This window comes from Oncorhynchus mykiss, chromosome 11 (genome assembly GCF_013265735.2).
Source record: "Oncorhynchus mykiss isolate Arlee chromosome 11, USDA_OmykA_1.1, whole genome shotgun sequence".
Classification (NCBI taxonomy): domain Eukaryota; kingdom Metazoa; phylum Chordata; class Actinopteri; order Salmoniformes; family Salmonidae; genus Oncorhynchus; species Oncorhynchus mykiss.
This window is the reverse complement of record NC_048575.1, coordinates 33,305,511-33,322,270: the sequence shown is the minus strand read 5'-3', so window position 1 is coordinate 33,322,270 and position 16,760 is coordinate 33,305,511. Positions and strand designations below refer to the sequence as shown.

Here is a 16,760-nt window from a genome sequence, read left to right as displayed (position 1 = left end):
GCTGCCACCCCCGTGCTTCACGGTTGGGATGGTGTTCTTTGGCTTGCAAGCCTCCCCTTTTTCCTCCAAACATAACTATGATCATTATGGCCAAACAGTTCAATTTCAATTTCAACAGACCAGAGGATATTTCTCCAAAAAGTACAATCTTTGTCCCCATGTGCAGTTGCAAACCGTAGACTGGCTTATTTTATGGCGGTTTTGGAGTAGTGGCTTCTTCCTTGCTGAGCGGCCTTTCAGGTTATGTCGATATACTGTAGGACTCGTTTTAATGTGGATATAGATACTTTTGTACCTGTTTCCTCCAGCATCTTCACAAGGTCCTTTGCTGTTGTTCTGGGATTGATTTGTACTTTTTGCACCAAAGTATGTTCATCTCTAGGAGACAGAACGCGTCTCCTTCCTGAGTGGTATGACAGCTGTGTGGTCCCATGATGTTTATACTTGCGTACTATTGTACTATTGTTTGTACAGATGAACGTTGTGCCTTCAGCCGTTTGGAAATTGCTCCCAAGGATGAACCAGACTTGTGGGGGTCTCAATTTTTTTTTCTGAGATCTTGGCTGATTTCTTTTGATTTTCCCATGATGTCAAGCAGAGGCACTGAGTTTGAAGGTAGGCCTTGAAATACATCCACAGGTACACCTCCAATTGACTCAAATGATGTCAATTAGCCTATCAGAAGCTTCTAAAGCCATGACATCATTTTCTGGAATTTTCCAAGCTGTTTACAGGCACAGTCAACTTAGTGTATGTAAACTTCTGACCCACTGGAATTGTGATACAGTGAATTATAAGTGAAATAATCTGTCTGTAAACAATTGCTGTAAAACTTACTTGTGTCATGCACAAAGTAGATGTTCTAACCGACTTGCCAAAGCTATAGTTTGTTAACAAGAAATTTGTGGAGTGGTTGAAAAACAAGTTTTAATGACTCCAACCTAAGTGTATGTAAACTTCCGACTTCAACTGTAAATTATGTAATATGCCAGGAAGGTATGTATACTGTAGCTAAGAAAATAAAAGTGAATGTTGTGTAGTAAGCTGTTAGTAGCCCATGTGCCTCACCCTAATAATTTGGTCCCTTTTCCCCTCATAACTTAGCCTACTGTTCTGACCAGGTGGTGCACATGCAGCCTGGAGTCTGTTTTAGAGAAATTTCATCATTGAATATTGTAAGAACTTTCATTGTCTGCTTATGTGCACCTTTCTTTATCCTACAGTTCAGACTTGGTGTACAAAGACAATACTGTAAGAACAACACATGTTATTAATTCTGTCACTGTGCATTTCAAAAGAGCTGAACAAATAGTTGTATTGACTACTCCATCCTAGCTTGTTCATTAATATCTTAATCGAAATTACGGATTGCCTTTTATGCGCTCGTCCCCTTATGCCATAGTTTGTACATCTCAATTGTCAGTAAAAAACACATTTGTTTAAGCAAGTCAGCCAAATCAGCTATGTTTTTTAAAAATGCAGTAAGTAAATGAGCCCGAATGAACTGTTTCGCTGCCAGACAAGGTTTCACTGATAGCCAGGTGTAACAGTGTTGGGACTGCTGTTGGGACTCTGCTGTTGGGACAGCTTTATGTAGGCCCTAACAGTTTGTGGGCACCGTTTGTCAACATCATATTCCAATTCATGTATTGTTTAATGTTGTGTTGTGTTGTGGCTTTGCTGGCATGCATGTACACAAAAATTGGTGAGTTCTCCCCTCCAAGATATACTTGCTATAATCGCCACTTTACAATAACCCAATACTTTCGTATTCCTTCATAGGCTACTTTTCTAACGTGGAAACACTAAACAGTGTTGAGTAATCAACCTTCGTGCAAATTGGCAATTCTCCATTCCCAACTGTTCCCAACATTGTTCCCGACCCCTTCGGTCTGATGCAGGAAGTGACAGTGGTATTCACAAACACATGTACGCGGAGCGCGTCAGTTGCAGCTCATATAGGCATACGGATGTTTTACAGTCAGAGTTCACGAGACTAGCAATGTGTGTATGAGATCGTAAAAAGCGTGTAGGAGTTGTTCAGTTCAAACGCTGATGAGGTAGCCCAAGCACAAGCATAATTTCCGTACACGCACAGTTTACAACCATAGACGGATCACTAAAACATAACCCAGTGGATTGGGAGTCACATAGGTCAGTAAACGAAGACACGGGCACATTTCCTCGGCTGGGGTGGAAGGTGAGAGCATTTTCTCTCTTTATTGCTATCATATTTATCTAACTTTTGACATGAATGCTGTCGTGGGGTGATTATACATTTGGGTTCATTTTGTCAGCGTTAAAAATCCACCTGGCATTTCGCTACTGTCAGCGTCGAGAGCCTACTGAGATACGCGTAATGCTTTTCAATGTCGCAACCTGGAGAGCGGCGGTCACTACCATAAGTGTCGTATGAGTTATTCCCATGCATTCGCAATGTGTGTCAACTTAGTTCAATGTATTCACAGTTCGTATTGTATTTGTTTATTTGTCAGTGCACCATTGGCAGCAGAAGAGAATGCAATACTACAATGCCATGCATTTGATAGAACATTTCAAGGAGGTAGTGGTGAATACGTATTATTATCACATCTAGAATGACAGGCAGAACGAATGAGAAACGTAATCGTCAATACTTAACAAATGCCATTAGAATCCACTAAAGGCTATTAGTAAATATTAAGCATAAAGTATTTTACTATATGCAATGATGTATAGGTGATGCTTTCCTCATCAATAGAGCACAGTAACGGGTAATTATGTTATTAAATTACCACCTCAACTATAACCCAAGCTCTGTTGGTTTTAAGTGATCTTGAACTTTCTGGAACTTACTAGAACTGAAGAGTAGTGATATTTATATTGCTCCCCCTAGTGAAGGTATCCTCACAGGTGCTGTTCTAGAGAATTTCTTATTTTCAATTTCTGTTAGATAGGATTTGCCATCACTGCAAACTAACAGTTTGAGGCAAGGCTTATAGCAGATCTTCCCAGAATGTATAGGTTTTTAATGTCTGTTTCACTCAGACTGGGAAACTCACAGAGGGCATTTTTACTTTCTAACAGTAGTGATATACGTTACTTTGATTAAGTGATAAAACAGTCATTCATTTACAGTCTACTCTGTGATATTTGAGTTCTCTGTAATTAACATGTCGTCTGGTTGTTAACTTTTGGGCTACTTAGTTTTACTTTTGGTCACATAACACTTTCAAAATGTCACATACCTCACCTAAACACTCTCATAAGCAATACTTCTAAGAGTAAACTCCCTGAAAGAGAGCACGGCAAAGCTTAAAACGTTAAAATAAGGCTTTAAAGGGATAATCTGGTATTCAAACAACAACAAAGTCGGCACCCCAACGCTTTTTTGGCGAGGGGATGGTGCTGTAACCGCTCTCAAATTCATAGACAAAGCTATGAAGGCCCAGTCTGGGCAATTCTGCCGCTCTAGGCAAGGCAAAAAAAAGGAACGCTGCAAAACTAGAATAGTGTACTTTACACTGTCATTCCGCAATGACATTTGTAGGCCTACTGTTTATTCATACCAAATTGGTTTGGAATGTTTTTTTCTCTCTTCCGAACCCTGGTTCGATTTCCCCCTTAGTTCGTTTGGACTGATGTGAACACTATCCACACTCACCAAACACAGGAAAAGAACCAGAGGCATGCAGTATTTATTATTGGTTGTTTGACTGCGAGCGTTGGATGAAATGCACGCAGCACTATAACTTTATCTCTGAAGCGGTGAGTGAGTAACAGCGTATTTATGAGCACATCCAATGCAGATTAGGGTAGACGGGGGCAATACTGGGGTTATGCTGAATATAGCCTATTCACGTTGCAGTTAGTGGCTAGTACGTTGTTTCCTTCTGCATGTTGTAAGACCAAAGCAAAAGTAATATGAAGTTTGGGACAAGTTATGCATCTTGATGGCTTTGATGTGAGCATGTTTCTATAATAAACACATTACTTGTATGAACACGTTGTTTTGTTTAGGCATTTTAGTTAATTTGACATTTGGCAATATGAGGGGGGGGGGGAATAATACAATTGAACAAATAATCCCTCTCTGATTCGAACTAACACTCAGAACTATGTGCGACAACGCAGTTGCATTGGCTTTAATAGTCCTGATTCCTGTGACTAATAATTTAGTCAATTTAAACTCAATGTCAGCTACCCAATTTGCTCAGGAGTTATCCCGAGCCTATTAGCAATGAGAATCCATGTGTTTACACAGCGGGAAATGAAGATGCATTTTCTCCCCGCTATGATGCAGCTCGTCAGAAATTGAGGCATACAAACTTGTAATCACTGATTATCATAACAATTTAGCCCACGGGGTGAAACTCAAGGACCGCAGTTGTGAGTAGCCTGATTTTCCATTCCTTATTGTCCATTTTACTTTCACCTGTTTTTAGGATATGGTCACGTCATATTCACATCAAAGCACTTTTTTGTGTTGTTGACTGAGTACCAGGTTAAGGTAAATTCACACACTGTGGTGATAGAGGATACAGAGCCTAGCTCAGTGTTTCAATGTCGTTTTTTTTCACCAAAGAGGTGGCTCCTTGTTATACAAATCAAATCAAATGTATTTATATAGCCCTTCGTACAACAGCTGATATCTCAAAAGTGCTGTACAGAAACCCAGCCTAAAACCCCAAACAGCAAGCAATGCAGGTGTAGAAACACGGTGGCTAGGAAACTCCCTAGATAGGCCAAAACCTAGGAAGAAACCTAGAGAGGAACCAGGCTATGTGGGGTGGCCAGTCCTCTTCTGGCTGTGCCGGGTGGAGATTATAACAGAACATGGCCAAGATGTTTAAATGTTCATAAATGACCAGCATGGTCGAATAATAATAAGGCAGAACAGTTGAAACTGGAGCAGCAGCACGGCCAGGTGGACTGGGGACAGCAAGGAGTCGTCAGGTAGTCCTGGGGCATGGTCCTAGGGCTCAGGTCCTCAGAGAGAGAGAGAAGGAGAGAATTAGAGAACGCACACTTAGATTCACACAGGACACCGATTAGGACAGGAGAGGTACTCCAGATATAACAAACTGACCCTAGCCCCCGACACATAAACTACTGCAGCATAAATACTGGAGGCTGAGACAGGAGGGGTCAGGAGACACTGTGGCCCCATCCGAGGACACCCCCGGACAGGGCCAAACAGGAAGGATATAACCCCACCCACTTTGCCAAAGCACAGCCCCCACACCACTAGAGGGATGTCTTCAACCACCAACTTACCATCCTGAGACAAGGCTGAGTATAGCCCACAAAGATCTCCGCCATGGCACAACCCAAGGGGGGGGCGCCAACCCAGACAGGATGACCACATCAGTAAATCAACCCACTCAGGTGATGCACCCCTTCCAGGGACGGCATGAGAGAGCCCCAGTAAGCCAGTGACTCAGCCCCTGTAATAGGGTTAGAGGCAGAGAATCCCAGTGGAAAGAGGGGAACCGGCCAGGCAGAGACAGCAAGGGCGGTTCGTTGCTCCAGAGCCTTTCCGTTCACCTTCCCACTCCTGGGCCAGACTACACTCAATCATATGACCCACTGAAGAGATGAGTCTTCAGTAAAGACTTAAAGGTTGAGACCGAGTTTGCGTCTCTGACATGGGTAGGCAGACCGTTCCATAAAAATTGAGCTCTATAGGGGAAAGCCCTGCCTCCAGCTGTTTGCTTAGAAATTCTAGGGACAATTAGGAGGCCTGTGTCTTGTGACCGTAGCGTACGTGTAGGTATGTACGGCAGGACCAAATCAGAGAGATAGGTAGGAGCAAGCCCATGTAATGCTTTGTAGGTTAGCAGTAAAACCTTGAAATCAGCCTTTGCTTTGACAGGAAGCCAGTGTAGGGAGGCTAGCACTGGAGTAATATGATACAATTTTTTGGTTCTAGTCAGGATTCTAGCAGCCGTATTTAGCACTAACTGAAGTTTATTTATCCGGGTAGCCGGAAAGTAGAGCATTGCAGTAGTCTAACCTAGAAGTGACAAAAGCATGAATAAATTTTTCTGCATCATTTTTGGACAGAAAGTTTCTGATTTTTGCAATGTTACGTAGATGGAAAAAAGCTGTCCTTGAAATGGTCTTGATATGTTCTTCAAAAGAGAGATCAGGGTCCAGAGTAACGCCGAGGTCCTTCACAGTTTTATTTGAGACGAGTGTACAACCATTAAGATTAATTGTCAGATTCAACAGAAGATCTCTTTGTTTCTTGGGACCTAGAACAAGCATCTCTGTTTTGTCCGAGTTTAAAAGTAGAAAGTTTGCAGCCATCCACTTCCCTATGTCTGAAACACATGCTTCTAGCAAGGGCAATTTTGGGGCTTCACCATGTTTCATTGAAATGTACAGCTGTGTGTCATCCGCATAGCAGTGAAAGTTAACATTATGTTTTCGAATAACATCCCCAAGAGGTAAAATATATAGTGAAAACAATAGTGGTCCTAAAACGGAACCTTGAGGAACACCGAAATTTACAGTTGATTTGTCAGAGGACAAACCATTCACAGAGACAAACTGATATCTTTCCGACAGATAAGATCTAAACCAGGCCAGAACTTGTCCGTGTAGACCAATTTGGGTTTCCAATCTCTCCAAAAGAATGTGGTGATCGATGGTATCAAAAGCAGCACTAAGGTCTAGGAGCACGAGGACAGATGCAGAGCCTCGGTCCGATGCCATTAAAATGTAATTTACCACCTTCACAAGTGCCGTCTCAGTGCTATGATGGGGTCTAAAACCAGACTGAAGCATTTCGTATACATCGTTTGTCTTCAGGAAGGCAGTGAGTTGCTGCGCAACAGCCTTTTCAAAAAATGTTGAGAGGAATGGAAGATTCGATATAGGCCGATAGTTTTATATATTTTCTAGGTCAAGGTTTGGCTTTTTCAAGAGAGGCTTTATTACTGCCACTTTTAGTGAGTTTGGTACACATCTGGTGGATAGAGAGCCGTTTATTATGTTCAACATAGGAGGGCCAAGCACAGGAAGCAGCTCTTTCAGTAGTTTAGTTGGAATAGGGTCCAGTATGCAGCTTGAAGGTTTAGAGGCCATGATTATTTTCATCATTGTGTCAAGAGACATAGTAATAAAACACTTGAGCGTCTCTCTTGATCCTAGGTCCTGGCAGAGTTGTGCAGACTCAGGACAACCGAGCTTTGAAGGAATACGCAGATTTAAAGAGGAGCCCGTAATTTGCTTTCTAATAATCATAATCTTTTCCTCAAAGAAGTTCATGAATTTATCACTGCTAAAGTGAAAGTCATCCTCTCTTGGGGAATGCTGCTTTTTAGTTAGCTTTGCGACAGTATCAAAAAGGAATTTCGGATTGTTCTTATTTTCCTCAATTAAGTTAGAAAAATAGGATGATCGAGCAGCAGTAAGGGCTCTTCGGTACTGTCTTTCCAAGCTAGTCGGAAGACTTCCAGTTTGGTGTGGCGCCATTTCCGTTCAATTTTCTGGAAGCTTGCTTCAGAGCTCGGGTATTTTCTGTGTACCAGGGAGCTAGTTTCTTATGAGAAATGTTTTTAGTTTTTAGGGGTGCAACTGCATCTAGGGTATTGCGCAAGGTTAAATTGAGTTCCTCAGTTAAGTGGTTAACTGATTTTTGTCCTCTGGCGTCCTTGGGTAGACAGAGGGAATCTGGAAGGACATCAAGGAATCTTTGTGTTGTCTGTGAATTTATAGCACGACTTTTGATGGTCCTTGGTTGGGATCTGAGCAGATTATTTGTAGCAATTGCAAACGTAATAAAATGGTGGTCCGATAGTCCAGGATTATGAGGAAAAACATTAAGATCCACAACATTTATTCCATGGGAATACATATACGCGCCGGCATTCGGCATACCGTTCCTTCCACAGACGTTGGGGCAGTGTTGTCGCTTGGTTCCTTGATTCCGATCTATAGGCTATTCATCAAAGTAGCCTATTTTGCATTGATAACCAAATATAATCTCAGCGACTGTTCAAACAGTAAACCAAACAACAAGAATCCACCCCAAAAGGTATTTTGTTTAGAAGTAATAACTAGTGGTTCCAGGCTATTGTGAAATGGGAGAACCTTCTCTCGCCAATGTGCTTTTTTTTCTTCTCTGTGACCAAAACATGACGTTCTATTTTTAGCTGATATGGAAATTAATACACAAGTAGCACATCAAACTGGAGTAATGTTTTAGGTTACACCGGCAAGTATAAGAATATTTGCCAGTGCATATTTTTTAAAATTATAAATCTGATTATTTCACATGGAGATGTGGTAAGCTAAAAAGGCTTTTTATCCAGGCTAAAGCCAGCTAGCCAGGCTACCAGCTAGCTACTACCAGAGAGGAAGAGGCAAAGGGATAACTGGGCCCAAAATCGGTCTTCTCTAGCAGGTGTTTTATTTTTATTTAATTATTTTTTTTGCTCACCAAGCTAGGAGTTTTTTTTGTGAGTTGGACCGACAAGGATATCATGTTACCAAAAGGTGTCCACTGCTACAAAAATCCCACTCCACCCACACACAACGGAGTGAAGCTTTTAGTAACCTTTACGCTATTTGATCCGAGAAACGTGCATGATGTAAAAAGTTCCAGTCTCATGACATTGTCATAAATTTGATCTCCATTCGGTAGGCTACAGAAAATGCCAGTCTTTCTAACATACTTTTTGGACATAATGTTGGTGTAGCGCCGCAGCGTTGTCTCTCCAACAGTACCCTGGAGAGCTAAATATTTAGCGCCCCTGACTTTGGCAAGGTGGGCACTGCTTATCAGGGGGCGGTATCAGCATCATGCCACTGGATGAGATAAGTTGTTTTTGGGAAGAATAATGTGATGTGTTGTTGGATGTGTGTCTTCGTCAGTTTAGCTCGGAAAATGCCGTACTCGTCAATCTGATGCCCTATGCGGCAGCCTAATCCTGCCCAATGGGCGGTCAGGCTCTGGAGCTATGGATGCAAGGACTGACCATCCATGAGATCAAAATGACAATTTTAACTTTTTTTTTTTTTTACCATTTAGTGATTAATAACAAAGGAGTAAAACAAGTATTTATATTTTGCATTCTGAAGGGGTAAGACAGTTGAACTAAGCTCATAATTAAATTATAAGTTAAATTCTTCAAGAATCAAGTCCAGAAATGGATGCAACAACCCCAAACACCTCTTTTTTAAAAAGGGAACCAGTGACACGAGAGGGCCACCACCTCTGACCAGCACAGGACAGGAGTCCATGAGGATGCCTGAATTCTAGTGGGCTCACAATGACTTTACAGCATGCTGCCACTAATCTGGGCATTTAAAACACTATGTTTTGTTCCCTATGTCACAGAAACCACATTCTCACTAGATGCCAGTTATACAAATCAGGTATCTTACATGCAGCCTACATACAGAAGTTATGCATGAATGAACTAAAATGTCTGATGTGTAGTTATTTGCATCCCCCACACTGCTAGACCCGACGCTTACCATCCCAGACTAATGTGAATCGAAAACAAGTTTGCTAGGCTTATTTCACCTGCATTTTACACAGAGGTAGGCAAATACTTTTTTAGGAAGAGCTAATGATAGTACTCCTCCCTAATTCTGTTGGCTAGGCTTACTTCGCTCTGTTCCCTCTAAATCTGTTTTCACTAGCTGGCAAAGACGCGAGTCATATTTTAGAACCTGCCCCGAGCAATGGGAACTGTTCCAGTAGCCTACTTCTACTACCTCACGTTTACCAAGGCATTACTGATGAGGTTTGACTTCTTCATACTGACCCTGTACACGCTCGGGTTGTATAACCGATGTACAACGCATTTTACATCACAATGGATATGATACAACTGATATTCTTGTGACGCAACAGTTGTGTAAAACATTTTTTGTGCAGACAAACTCTGTTCGATCACTGCTTTGTCAAGTGTGTAGTACAAAGGGTTGCACATTTTGGGGAATATTCAGAGGTGGAAACTTCCCGTGGAAATATATGGGAATTAACTGGAATATAGGGGAATTAATGGAAATATATGCATATTAATACCATTTAAATGTAGATGTTTTTTGCATTGGATAAATTTACCATATCATATGGAGACAAACATAAACCTTTTACCTTATCATAAGTAGACATAATTGCAAATTATTAAACCTTCCAAATTAAAAACACTTAATAATTTAGTTATGAATTTAACTTTAATTAAATGAGTTGACTCTTCACATGGGATGATTTCACTGAAAAACAAAAGAAAGGGAAAATGAATGATCCCCAATGATCCATCGCTTCTCCAAAAACATACATCTGTAAAATGATACTGTAGACATTAAAGCTTTGCTTGTCTTCCTCTCAGGCTTCCGTGTCTTCTCCCTGGACCTCCTCAATGTCCACCTTTTGAACATCAGACTCTGAGGCCTCATGTTCACTGTCACTTTTCAACCTTTTTGAGGATGGCTTGTTGTCAGGCTCAAAAAGCCTAAAATGTTCCCGGACGGCCTCCAATTTTTCAACCCTTGTATTGGTCAGCCTGTTGCGTGCTTTGGTGTGTGTGTTCCCAAACAAGAACCAGTTGCGCTCTGAGGTGGCTGATGTTGATGCGATTTGCATGATGATGGAGGCAACAGGGGAAACAGCCTCAGACCCAGGAAGTCCCTTCCACCAGGTGGCTGATGAGATATGTTGGCATGATTGCCATATTGCATCTCCATCCCAAAGCACTTGCTTGGAAGTGTACTAAGGTTGTGAGACACGGTAGTGATGACCACCTTGAATGATCGGATATGAAAAGCCAACTGACATTTACTCCTGAGGTGCTGACCTGTTGCACCCTCTACGACCACTGTGATTTATTATTCATTTATGTATGAACATTTGAACATCTTGGCCATGTTCTGTTATAATCTCTACCCGGCACAGCCAGAAGTGGACTGGCCACCCCTCATAGCCTGGTTCCTCTCTAGGTTTCTTCCTAGGTTCTGGCCTTTCTAGGGAGTTTTTACTAGCCCCTGTGCTTCTACACCTGCATTGCTTGCTGTTTGGGGTTTTAGGCTGGGTTTCTGTACAGCACTTTGTGACATCAGCTGATGTAAGAAGGGCTTTGGAAATAGATCGATGACACCATAGGCCTTGTTCATCTCTGCACCAGACAGGATGCTCTTGCCAGCATACTTGGGGTCCAACATGTAACGTAAACTCACCCCATTCCATACAAATGTGCGCAACTGCGCAAACGAGGCTGCAAAGGAAACTAATGGGACTGTAGCGATTGTGTTGACTTCAACATCTGGGGTGGGAACTACGTTTCTATTCAAGCGTTGATCGACATGGTAATGGCTCTATAGTATTGGAGAAAAGTTGAAAAAACGGACCCTCCGTTACATCATGACGTGCCATGCAGTAACGTACAGCGCGCATAAAGCAACTATTTCTCTCTTACAATCTCTATCCACAAGGTGTAGCACTTCTCTCATCGTTTAAAAACAAGAAATGGACAGTGACGGGGTAAGGGGGTTACCTAGTTGTTTTTTTTGCGTCATCACAGCATGCGATCATGACTCTCAAAGCCGCTATTTACTTCTAAGATCACTTTAGCACCGCCCTCAAAACCCGATTCAAATTCGACACAAACCTTCAAATAGGTATGTAATGACACATTATATAAACTCTTTATAGTGTTTTATTTACATTTTAGAGGCGATAAGGTGATAAGTTGGAGAGATCGAGTGAAAAAATGTAGTTTTCCCACACATCTGTCCTCACTACCACGCATTAGTTTCGATTCCCCACCCGCGATTTTTAAAAGACCCAATGGAGTTCATTGCCTTCTTGAATAATGCAGAGATGGGCATCATGAAGGTCTCGTAATGGAATTTGTTGGAAAGGGGAGAAATTGTGCTTTACAATGGTATTGACATTACAGTTGATCTGGAAGTATTACGTTTTTTGGGCACTAAAATAAGGTCAATTGTACGGACCAAGACGATGTACAAAAGTGAGTGAGTTTACGTTACATTGCGGCGTGTATGGGCTTCAGGCAGAAGGCTTCATGCTTTTTTATGTATTTCAGAACTGCAGTTTCCTCTGCTTGGAGCAACAGTAAAGTGGGCAGAGCAGTATAGATTTCTTCTCTTACATCTGCAAGCTGAGTCTGAACATCAGACAGGATGACATTGTCTCCCTCAATCTGTGCAATGGCTACTGCTATAGGTTTCAGGAGTTTCGGGCTGCTTACCACTCTCTTCCAAAATACATCATACAGGAGGATCCTCTTGATGGGGCTGTACATATCGGCAGACTGTGATATGGCCATTTCTTGGAAAGACTCCCTCCCCTCCAGGAGACTGTCAAACATGATGACAACACCACCCCAACGGGTGTTGCTGGGGTGCTTCAATGTGGTGCTCTTATTCTTCTCACTTTGCTTAGTGAGGTAGATTGTTGCCATAACTTGATGACCCATCACATGCCTAACCATTTCCTTGGCTCTCTTGTAGAGTGTATCAATTGTTTTCAATGCCTTGATGTCCCTGAGGAGCAGATTCAATGCATGAGCAGCACAGCCAATGGGTGTGATGTGAGGGTAGGACTCCTCCCACTTTAGACCAAGCCACCTTCATGTTCGCAGCATTGTCTGTCACCAGTGCAAATACCTTCTAGTCATTTAGGCAGGTTGCCTTAGTGTTCTTGGGCACACAGACTATAGTGGTCTGCTTGAAACATGTTGGTATTACAGACTCAATCAGGGACATGTTGAAAATGTCAGTGAAGACACCTGCCAGTTGGTCAGCACATGCCCAGAGCACACGTCTTGGTAATCCGTCTGGCCCCGTGGCCTTGTGAATGTTGACCTGTTTTAAGGTCTTACTCACGTCGGCTACATAGAGCGTGAAACACAGTCGCCCGTAACAGCTGATGCTCTCATGCATGCCTCAGTGTTGCTTGCCTCGAAGCAAGCATAGAAGTTATTTAGCTCATCTGGTAGGCTCGTGTCATTGGGCAGCTCGCGGCTGTGCTTCCCTTTGTAGTCTGTATTAGTTTGCAAGCACTACCACATAAGACGAGCGTCGGAGCCGGTGTCTTACGATTCAGTCTTATCCCTGTATCGGTGCTTTGCCTGTTTGATGGTTCGTCAGAGGGCATAGCAGGATTTCTTATAAGCTTCCGGGTTAGAGTCCCGCACCTTGAAAGCAGCAGCTCTACCCTTTAGCTCAGTGCGAATGTTGCCTGTAATCCATGGCTTCTGGTTGGAGTATCACTGTGGGGACGACGTCCTCGATGCACTTATTGATAAAGCCAGTGACCTATGTGGTGTACTCCTCATTGTAATCGGAAGAATCCCGGAACATGTTCCAGTCTGTGATAGCAAAACAGTCCTGTAGTTTGGCATCTGCTTCATCTGACCACTTTTTTTATAGACCAAGTTACTGGTGCTCCCTGCTTTAATTTTTGCTTGTAACCAGGAATCAGGAGGATAGAATTGTGGTCAGATTTACCAAATGGAGGGCGAGGGAGAGCTTTGCACACGTCTCTGTGTGTGGAGTACAGGTGATCTAGAATTTATTTCCCTCTGGTTGCGCATTTCACATGTTGATCGGACTCAGCTGACTGAGTGCGGTTTTAGCGACAGCTTTCGTCTGTGGGGGTAAATAACCAGCCACGAAAAGTATAGATGAGAACTCTCTTGGCCAAAAGTGTGGTCTACAGTTTATCATAAGATACTCTACTTCAGGCGAGCATAATCTAGAGACTTCCTTAGTTTTTGTGCATCCGCTGTTGTTTACAAATATACACAGACCTCCCCCCCTCGTCTTGGCAGAGTGTGCTGTTCTATCTAGGCGGTGCAGCGTATATCCTGCTAGCTGAATATCCATGTCATCATTCAGCCACGATTTAGTGAAACATAAGATGTTACAGTTTGTCATGTCCCGTTGGTAGGATATTCGTGATCGTACCTCGTTTAGTTTGTCCAATGATTGTACATTGGCGAGTAATATTGACTAACGGCAGCTTTCCCACTCGCCTTTTCCGGATCCTTACGAGGCACCGTGCTCTGTGTCCTCTGTACCTGCGTCTCTTTCTCTTGCCGATAATGGTGATGTCTGCCTTGTTGGGTGTTCTCAGTATATCCTGTGCATCCTGCTTGTTGAATAAAACATCTTAGTCTAGTAGTGGTGTGGGCTCAATAGCATCTCATTAGTGTGCAATATCTTGAGAATCAGCTGTTCATGTGATGGAAGAATGTGTTGTGCATGCAGAGGGTTGCAATTCCATTCAATTAGGGATAATTTAACCAAAATATGCCACAAGACCCAGAATTGCCTTATGTGTATCCCACAAAAAAGGTTCAGTGTTATAAGCAAAAAAATATATGCCAAATTCCCAGGCTAAACTTCCCATGGAAAATTTCTGGAAATTTCCTGGAAAGTTTCCGACCCTTTGCAACCGTAGTTGTACAAATAGGGTATGTACAGTGGGGCAAAAAAGTATTTAGTCAGCCACCAATTGTGCAAGTTCTCCCACTTAAAAAGATGAGAGAGGCCTGTAATTTTCATCATAGGTACACTTCAACTATGACAGACAAAATGAGAAAACAAATCCAAAAAATCACATTGTAGGATTTTGAATGAATTTATTTGCAAATTATGGTGGAAAACAAGTATTTGGTCACCTACAAACAAGCAAGATTTCTGGCTCTCACAGACCTGTAACTTCTTCTTTAAGAGGCTCCTCTGTCCTCCACTCGTTACCTGTATTAATGGCACCTGTTTGAACTTGTTATCAGTATAAAAGACACCTGTCCACAACCTCAAACAGTCACACTCCAAACTCCACTATGGCCAAGACCAAAGAGCTGTCAGAGGACACCAGAAACAAAATTGTAGACCTGCACCAGGCTGGGAAGACTGAATCTGCAATAGGTAAGCAGCTTGGTTTGAAGAAATCAACTGTGGGAGCAATTATTAGGAAATGGAAGACATACAAGACCACTAATAATCTCCCTCGATCTGGGGCGCCACGCAAGATCCCACCCCGTGGGGTCAAAATGATCACAAGAACGGTGAGCAAAAATCCCAGAACCACACGGGGGGACCTAGTGAATGACCTGCAGAGAGCTGGGACCAAAGTAACAAAGCCTACCATCAGTTAAACACTACGCCGCCAGGGACTCAAATCCTGCAGTGCCAGACGTGTCCCCCTGCTTAAGCCAGTACATGTCCAGGCCCGTCTGAAGTTTGCTAGAGAGCATTTGAATGATCCAGAAGAAGATTGGGAGAATGTCATATGTTCAGATGAAACCTGAAACTTTTTGGTAAAAACTCATCGTGTTTGGAGGACAAAGAATTCTGAGTTGCATCCAAAGAACACCATACCTACTGTGAAGCATGGGGGTGGAAACATCATGCTTTGGGGCTGTTTTTCTGCAAAGGGACCAGGACGACTGATCCGTGTAAAGGAAAGAATGAATGGGGCCATATATCGTGAGATTTTGAGTGAAAACCCCCTTCCATCAGCAAGGGCATTGAAGATGAAACATGGCTGGGTCTTTCAGCATGACAATGATCCCAAACACACCGCCCGGGCAACGAAGGAGAGGCTTCGTAAGAAGCATTTCAAGGTCCTGGAGTGGCCTAGCCAGTCTCCAGATCTCAACCCCATAGAAAATCTTTGGAGGGAGTTGAAAGTCCGTGTTGCCCAGCAACAGGCCCAAAACATCACTGCTCTAGAGGAGATCTGCATGGAGGAATGGGCCAAAATACCAGCAACAGTGTGTGAAAACCTTGTGAAGACTTACAGAAATGTTTGACCTCTGTCATTGCCAACAAAGGGTATATAACAAAGTATTGAGAAACTTTTGTTATTGACCAAATACTTATTTTCCACCATAATTTGCAAATAAATTCATTAAAAATGTTCTGGATTTTTCCCCCACATTTTGTCTGAAGAACTTGCACAATTGGTGGCTGACTAAATACTTTTTTGCCCCACTGTATGGGGATATTGATACTAGTATGGGCTTTAGATAGTAATCTGTAGTTGATCCAGTCAAATAGATTTTATGAGCGTGTGGAAACACGGCCCCATGGTGTCCATCCAAACTCCAACTCCAAACTTCCAAACTCAAACAATTAGTTCTCATTTTACCACATTTTAATTGTTAAATCAAATCAAACCTTCTGGGAAGATTGACTATCTTGGCACCCTTGTGTACTCGCTGAATCCACATGAAAGATATTTTTAGTTGCTTTCATCAAATATTGTCTTCATAAGCTTCTACCTTGAAGTGTAATTTGGCACAGCAGTACTAAAAAATAACTGAGAAATGGTTTTAATCTCGGAAACTCAGAATCAAATCTTGCAAGAGCGCTCCATTTAGGTTCTGACATCTTAACCCAGTCTAAGAAATAAACCTCCCATGCCACTCTGTCAACATCACGGCAAATCTCATGCGAGTGCATTCCATCTATTGGCACAATGGACAGTTTTTAACATCTCGTCCCGTGTTTTATGATTCTGGGGGGAGAGGTTTAGATGTTAGACTAGTGCGAGTGGTGGAACCAGGATGGAAATTCTTTGTTAGTTCCCACCTAGCTCTGCTCTGTTTGGATTCATTCTGCTCACCCTGTTTACACACTGTATAAACTGTACAGAATATAAGATTTTTTTTACACTGATATCATGTATGGTCAGTCCTTGCATCGATAGCTCTATCTATGAATTTGAGTGGTTACATTTCTCCAGACCCATCTGTCTGGGCATTCATAACATAGGCATTCATAACATA

General features: G+C 42.4%; 1 protein-coding gene across 4 annotated transcripts in view; it reads left to right on the top strand.

The window, feature by feature from the left end:
* Nucleotides 1-1,933: 1,933 nt before the first annotated feature.
* Nucleotides 1,934-16,760, top strand: part of LOC110535590 (dnaJ homolog subfamily B member 6) — a 65,964-nt gene continuing 51,137 nt past the window's right edge. For 2 of the 4 annotated variants that reach the window (XM_021620674.2, XM_021620670.2), the window contains exon 1: nucleotides 1,934-2,200. The gene's annotated coding sequence lies outside the window, so the exon portion shown is untranslated. The remainder of the gene's footprint in view (nucleotides 2,201-16,760) is intronic. The other 2 variants (XM_021620678.2, XM_021620676.2) reach the window with 1 other exon arrangement.